This window comes from Coregonus clupeaformis, chromosome 28, assembly GCF_020615455.1.
Source record: "Coregonus clupeaformis isolate EN_2021a chromosome 28, ASM2061545v1, whole genome shotgun sequence".
NCBI lineage: Eukaryota > Metazoa > Chordata > Actinopteri > Salmoniformes > Salmonidae > Coregonus > Coregonus clupeaformis.
Genome location: NC_059219.1, coordinates 14,700,648 through 14,707,407, shown reverse-complemented (window position 1 = coordinate 14,707,407; position 6,760 = coordinate 14,700,648). Strand labels below are relative to the sequence as shown.

The window sequence follows — 6,760 nt, the reverse complement described above, 5'->3', positions numbered from 1 at the left end:
TGTCTTCCCAGTCAAATCCTGTCCTGCACTGGTCAAGCCTCTGAACACCTCAACTCATGCCTCATACCCTCATTCAATCACTTCTGTGATCCCTTTCCAACACTGTGTAAGTAGCCCTCTCATTCCCATTCCCCATAATATTGTACTATAAATGTCTTTATTAAATGCTTTAGGTTAAAATAATTAGTCTGACGATTTTTAAACACACTTTGTCGTCTCTGTGCGTTCCGTGCCTATACCGTAGGTCTCACATCCTCCTCAGTTGTTCAAGTCACCAGCCTCCACTGTTGTACAATTATATATTTTTATAATATTAAAACGTGTCCCAGTCCAACATGCCTATCTCTGCCCATTGGGGCGTGGCTTACAGAGCGCTCATTGAAATATGTGCTCCTTGCATCTTCGTATTCCACCGGATCGCGTTACAGTATCTCACCACACCTACTTCTATGATATCATGGCGGTCCGCAAACAAACGTTTAAAGTGCATAGCACCACCTACTGTGCTGGAATGTATGATCAATCATGTTCTGCCCAATTCTGTACTACCATGAAAATAAAATAAAAAAACAAATACATCCCTACTAACTTCTACCCCCACCCCACCCAAAAAAAACTCCCAAGCCCCCTACCCCATTGAACTTGAGCTATATCATGCTGAAACACTCCATCCTTAGGATTGTTCAGCATGCCAACAACCATTTCAACAGTAACATCTTTTGCCCCCGACATCTGTCTCCAAAAAGCTTAAACCTGGCATTTCTGCTTTCTACAACCTGAGTCGTATTGATAGCCTTAACAATAAAAGCTATGAAGTCAACTTTATTCATTATCAAAGTGTCCCTTGACACCGCACATTCATGAGCGCAAGATATCTGAACAGGCATCGAAACCATGCCAGGACCATCAGAAGCACGTGCCCCAACAGTAGGTCTACTTACTACAGGAACATCCATGTAAGTTCCATCCGTCCGCACTGTATTTCAACCAACCTGTTGTGTTACTTTCTTCACTGCCTCAACATATGACACCTTCTGCACTACTCTGACCCTGGCCATCTCCACCTGCCTCTCTCGCACCAAACACTTCCAATCCCCAGCAACATGGGCACCCCAACAATTGACACACACAATTTCATCCACTGAAACTACACAATCCTCTGTCCCATGCCCTCCAGCAACACTCCCCACATTTTTATTTTTATTTTATTTCACCTTAATTTAACCAGGTAAGCCAGTTGAGAACAAGTTCTCATTTACAACTGCGACCTGGCCAAGATAAAGCAAAGCAGTGCGATAAAAACAACAACATAGAGTTACATATGGGGTAAAAAAACATAAAGTCAAAAAAATACAACAGAAAATATATATACAGTGTGTGCAAATGTAGCAAGTTATGGAGGTAAGGCAATAAATAGGCTATAGTGCAAAATAATTACAATTAGTATTAACACTGGAATGCTAGATGTGCAAGAGATTATGTGCAAATAGAGATACTGGGGTGCAAAAGAGCAAAATAAATAACAATATAGGGATGAGGTAGTTGGGTGGGCTAATTTCAGATGGGCTGTGTACAGGTGCAGTGATCGGTAAGGTGCTCTGACAACTGATGCTTAAAGTTAGTGAGGGAGATAAGAGTCTCCAGCTTCAGAGATTTTTGCAATTCGTTCCAGTCATTGGCAGCAGAGAACTGGAAGGAATGGCGGCCAAAGGAGGTGTTGGCTTTGGGAATGACCAGTGAGATATACCTGCTGGAGCGCAGACTGCGGGTGGGTGCTGCTATGGTGACCAATGAGCTAAGATAAGGCGGGGATTTGCCTAGCAGTGATTTATAGATGGCCTGGAGCCAGTGGGTTTGACGACGAACATGTAGTGAGGACCAGCCAACAAGAGCGTACAGGTCACAGTGGTGGGTAGTGTATGGGGCTTTGGAGACAAAACAGATGGCATTGTGATAGACTACATCCAATTTGCTGAGTAGCGTGTTGGAGGCTATTTTGTAAATGACATCGCCGAAGTCAAGGATCGGTAGGATAGTCAGTTTTACGAGGGCATGATTGGCAGCATGAGTGAAGGAGGCTTTGTTGCGAAATAAGAAGCCGATTCTAGATTTAACTTTGGATTGGAGATTCTTAATGTGAGTCTGGAAGGAGAGTTTACAGTCTAACCAGACACCTAGATATTTGTAGTTGTCCACATACTCTAGGTCTGACCCGTCGAGAGTGGTGATTCTAGTCGGGTGGGCGGGTGCCAGCAGCGTTCGATTGAAGAGCATGCATTTAGTTTTACTAGTGTTTAAGAGCAGTTGGAGGCTACTGAAGGAGTGTTGTATGGCATTGAAGCTTGAAATCTCCCTCTTACACACTGCTGCAACATGACCATAAACGATGCACTTGAAACAACACAGTGGGTTTGGCACAAAAGCTCTAACAGGATAACTGACTCTCTTTCACCACTCTCACCACCGAGTCTGCGTCACACCAAACGGCGGGCGTCACAAACACCAGGAATCTTCAACTTCAATTGCTCCACCTGCACACTTAACGCTACCCCAGAAATCACTTCTTTCAATGGTGCCCCATTCTTAAGCGCAAAGCAAGAAACAGATCTTGACCCAAGTTGCGTGACACAGAGCTCCCGCTACCTCAGGTCCGAAGAAACACAAACAAATATCGCAAGTACACTACAGGTCACCTTCACTGATTCAACTGCACCCAACTCCTTTCCAACCTACCCTGAAACCACAAATGGATCCGCCAAAAGTCACTCCTACTGGACCATATTCTTCTTTATCATGTCCATCAATGCCAGTCTCGGGTTCTGAGCTCTTCACCACACCTTCCACCTCACTTAACTCGTCCTCATTTCCATTTCACCTCCAGAACTCGGTCTGGAGCACGGCTCACTGTTTGCACTTGACACCAATCTTCTTTGACGACCCATCTATATTTTTGTCGCCATCTTCCTCAAATTCAAATCCAACCTCTGCTTTCCTCACTCTCTTCGACCTCTTCTTCCTCTTTTTCCCCCTCCATTCCTCCTCAGAAATTCACCTTTCTGTGTCCCTGTCCCAATATTCCTCTTCTACCGACATTGCTTCAATAGCGTGCGTGTCGTCTTCCCCTGATAATTCCTGAAATAAAAATGTCAAGTCACTACAGAATGTAGTGTTGATCACTCATAGGCGAGCTACTTCAGTAAAATATAGTTTTGTTTTCAGTCTAGCAGTGGAGGCTGGTGGGAGGAGCTATAGGAGGATGGGCTCATTGTAATGGCTGGAATGGAATCAATGGAACGGAGGTTTCCATATGTTTGATCTGATTGATACCGTTCCATTGATTCCATTCCAGCCATTGCAATGAGCCTGTCCTACTATAGCTCCTCCCACCAGCCTCCACTACAGTGATATGTATGTGCATATATATGTAGTGATTTGTATGAATACTTCCCTAAAATATGTATTTTCTCTGTAAATTAAGGCTATCAAAGTTACTACCAAAGGGGATTATAATTGCAGATAAACGTAGCATACCTCCTCATTTCTAGTTTTGGAATCGTCCGGTGTTTGTTCATGAGGGAAAGGCACGCCGCCGTTGCGCAGATTTTTTAAATTTATTTTACCTTTATTTAACCAGATAACAGACCAAGTCACCGATACAAACCATGAGAGCTGCTTAGCTTCTTCAAAGGAATACAGACATATACAAAAAGATTGTGTGTATCGCCGAGCTCTGTCACATCGTTAATCAATCAAATAGTGATCATTTTTCATTTAGCACATTTCTGGGTTTGGAGGATGCCAGGAGAACACTACCTGCCCGAATGATGGAGGAGGAATAATAGTCTGGGACTGTTTTTCATGGTTTGGGCTAGGCCCCTTTGTTCCAGTGAAGGGAAATCTTAACGCTATAGCATACAATGACATTCCAGACGATTCTGTGCTTACAACATTGTGGCAACAGTTTGGGGAAGGGCCTTTCCAGTTTCAGCATGACAGTGTCCCCGTGCACAAAGCGAGGTCCATACAGAAATGGTTTGTCGAGATCGGTGTGGAAGAACTTGACTGGCTTGCACAGAGCCCTGACCTCAACCCCATCGAACACCTTTTGGATGAATTGGAACGCCGACTGCAAGCCAGGCCTAATCGCCCAACATCAGTGCCCGACCTCACTAATGCTCATGTGGCTGAATGGAAGCAATTCCTCGCAGCAATGTTCCAACATCTAGGGGAAAGCCTTCCCAGAAGAGTGTTGGCTATTATAGCAGCAAAGGGGGGACCACCTCCATATTAATGCCCATGATTTTGGAATGAGATGTTGAACAAACAGCAGGTGTCCACATACTTTTGGTCATATAGTGTATCAAATCTCAGCACCTCAATAACCATGTCAACCTGTCACTAACTAATAGCTCACTGAAATGGCTCCCTCCAGGTATTTTCTCCTGGCTCTCCAATCTGGATGCGTTCATATTACGGCAGAACTACCTGAACAATTTCTCTGCGGTGGCAGATTCTGTGTCTCACTTACCGAAACTAACTAAATTAGACCTGTGCAATAATTATCCAATGTTCTTCCAGCATTCTAATCACCTACCAGAGTCCCTCAACACCCTCTATATCTGTAAAAACAAACTGGTCACTTTAGCATGTGAGTGGGGCTTCCTTAGCCATATAATACTGCTGGATCTCTCCTACAATGACCAGCTCCCTTCAAGGGCTTTCCAAGGTCGGGACTTACAGAAACTAAACTACATGCGTTTGCGTTCAACCAATGTTAGAGTGCCAGAGCTTTTGAATGTCAGCAATGTTAGAGCTGGGCACAGACATTTCTGGTATGGGGTTGAAAACGGACGATCTGCTCATAAAGTTATGCCACCTTTTGGGTACAAAGGTCAAATTTGTTCAAAAGCTGAGTCTGGGAAGCTGTGGGATACCGTCATTGCGGAAGAACACACTTTGCAGCTGTCCACCAATCCGGAGTTTATTGGACCTTTCCTTCAACCAGTTGAGGAAGGTAAGCTGCCTCCACTTTCTCAAAGAAAAGGATCAAATCAAGAACTTCACAGCAGAGAAAAAACACCTCACCTCCCTAATGTCCTGCAACAGACAGAACCTCTCTTTTCCAAATCTGAGCTACCGTTACAATCGCATACTCAATGTCAATTATTTTGCTTTCCATCACACACCAAACTTGAAGGCCCTACAACTCAACATAATCGCCTATCTTGACCATAAGACTTTCAGTGGGCTGACTAGTCTTGTCACATCTGGACAATGACCTGATAGATAAATACAACAATAGCTTTGAAGATCTGCAGAGCCTGGAAATACTTAACTGACGTAACAATTAGATCACTGTTATTTTCAACAAGACTTTCCATTCACTCCAATACCTGCACATTTTGAAACTTGGAGGGAACAAACATACTCATTTTGAAGAGTTAGCCTTTGTGGGGCTCAATAACCTGGCCAAATTTTACCTAGACGGAAACAATCTCAAACAGATCAACAGCGCCAAGTTTAAAGCATCCCACGGCACACTTGAAGTGCTTGATCTACAAAGGAATCAGGTTAGCTTTTCCTCTAAATGCACCAACTCTCGTTTTGTGAATCTGACCAATCTTTGCAACCTCAAACTAAATGCACAGATGCCCCAGGGCCTCAACGTGTTGCCTTATGCCTTTTTCTGTGGCCTCAGCTCCCTCCAATCGCTCTAACTAACCGACATTCACGTCTTTAGTTTCGCAGCAGACACTTTTGACCATCTGACCAACTTTACTTTCCTCTCATTGGACAACTCCTGTGCTGGGGTGATGCAGCTGTGGCCGGGCTTCTTCAAAAAAGTATTCAACCCTTTGCTATGAGACTCGAAATTGAGCTCATGTAACAGGGTTGGTTATGTTTCCACTTGCCTCTAAAGAAATGTGTATTTAATGTTCAAGCATTCTTATTGGTTGGTTCAACTCTGATGACAATAAGGTGTGTTGTGATTGGCCACGCTTGCAGCTAGGGGGAGATCGCGAACGTCAGGTCTTCCCAGTATGAAAATGTGATGCAAGGGGTAGGTCATGTTCTGAATACTGTTTTATATTTTACAATGTGTACAAGGTTGCTGTACGTTACTGATTTATACATGTGTGGGTATATGGTACCTGTTAGGGATTGAGGGGCTTTCTGGGATGTGCTTTTGCATATGATTGCTGTAGATAAGTGTGTTAGCTAGCATACACCGATGTAATGGTCACATAAGCCCACTGCTAACACAGTTGCCTTCATGCTACAGATTTTGCCATCTACAGCCATCAATATCGTTAAGCTCTGCACAACTAACGTGCTGTTTCCCATTTAACAGAAATAAATGATGCTCAACTGGGACCACTAGCTGATGTGATTTATTAGGAGAAAACGACATACATCTGTTATACTGGTGCCGTGACTCGTCTTCTTGTCTTCGCGTGGAGGGATCCGAGACATTTTAGTCATTTAGCAGACGCTCTTATCCAGAGCGACTTACAACCCTGGCGTTGGAAACACCATGCTCTCCCAACTGAGCTACATCCCTGCCGGCCATTCCCTCCCCTGAAGTTGTAGAAACATCTCAAGGACGATCAATGGAAACAGGATGCACCTGAGCTCAATTTCGAGTCTCATAGCAAAGGGTCTGAATACTTATGTAAGGCATTTTTTTTTTTTTTTTGCACAAACAAAAAAATATATATATTTTCACTTTGTCATTATGGGGTATTGTGTGTAGATTGAT

The 6,760-nt window shown here is 43.7% G+C and overlaps 1 pseudogene; it reads left to right on the top strand.

The window, feature by feature from the left end:
• Positions 1-894: 894 nt before the first annotated feature.
• Positions 895-5,717, top strand: LOC123482076 (annotated as a pseudogene).
• The last annotated feature ends 1,043 nt before the right edge of the window (positions 5,718-6,760 follow it).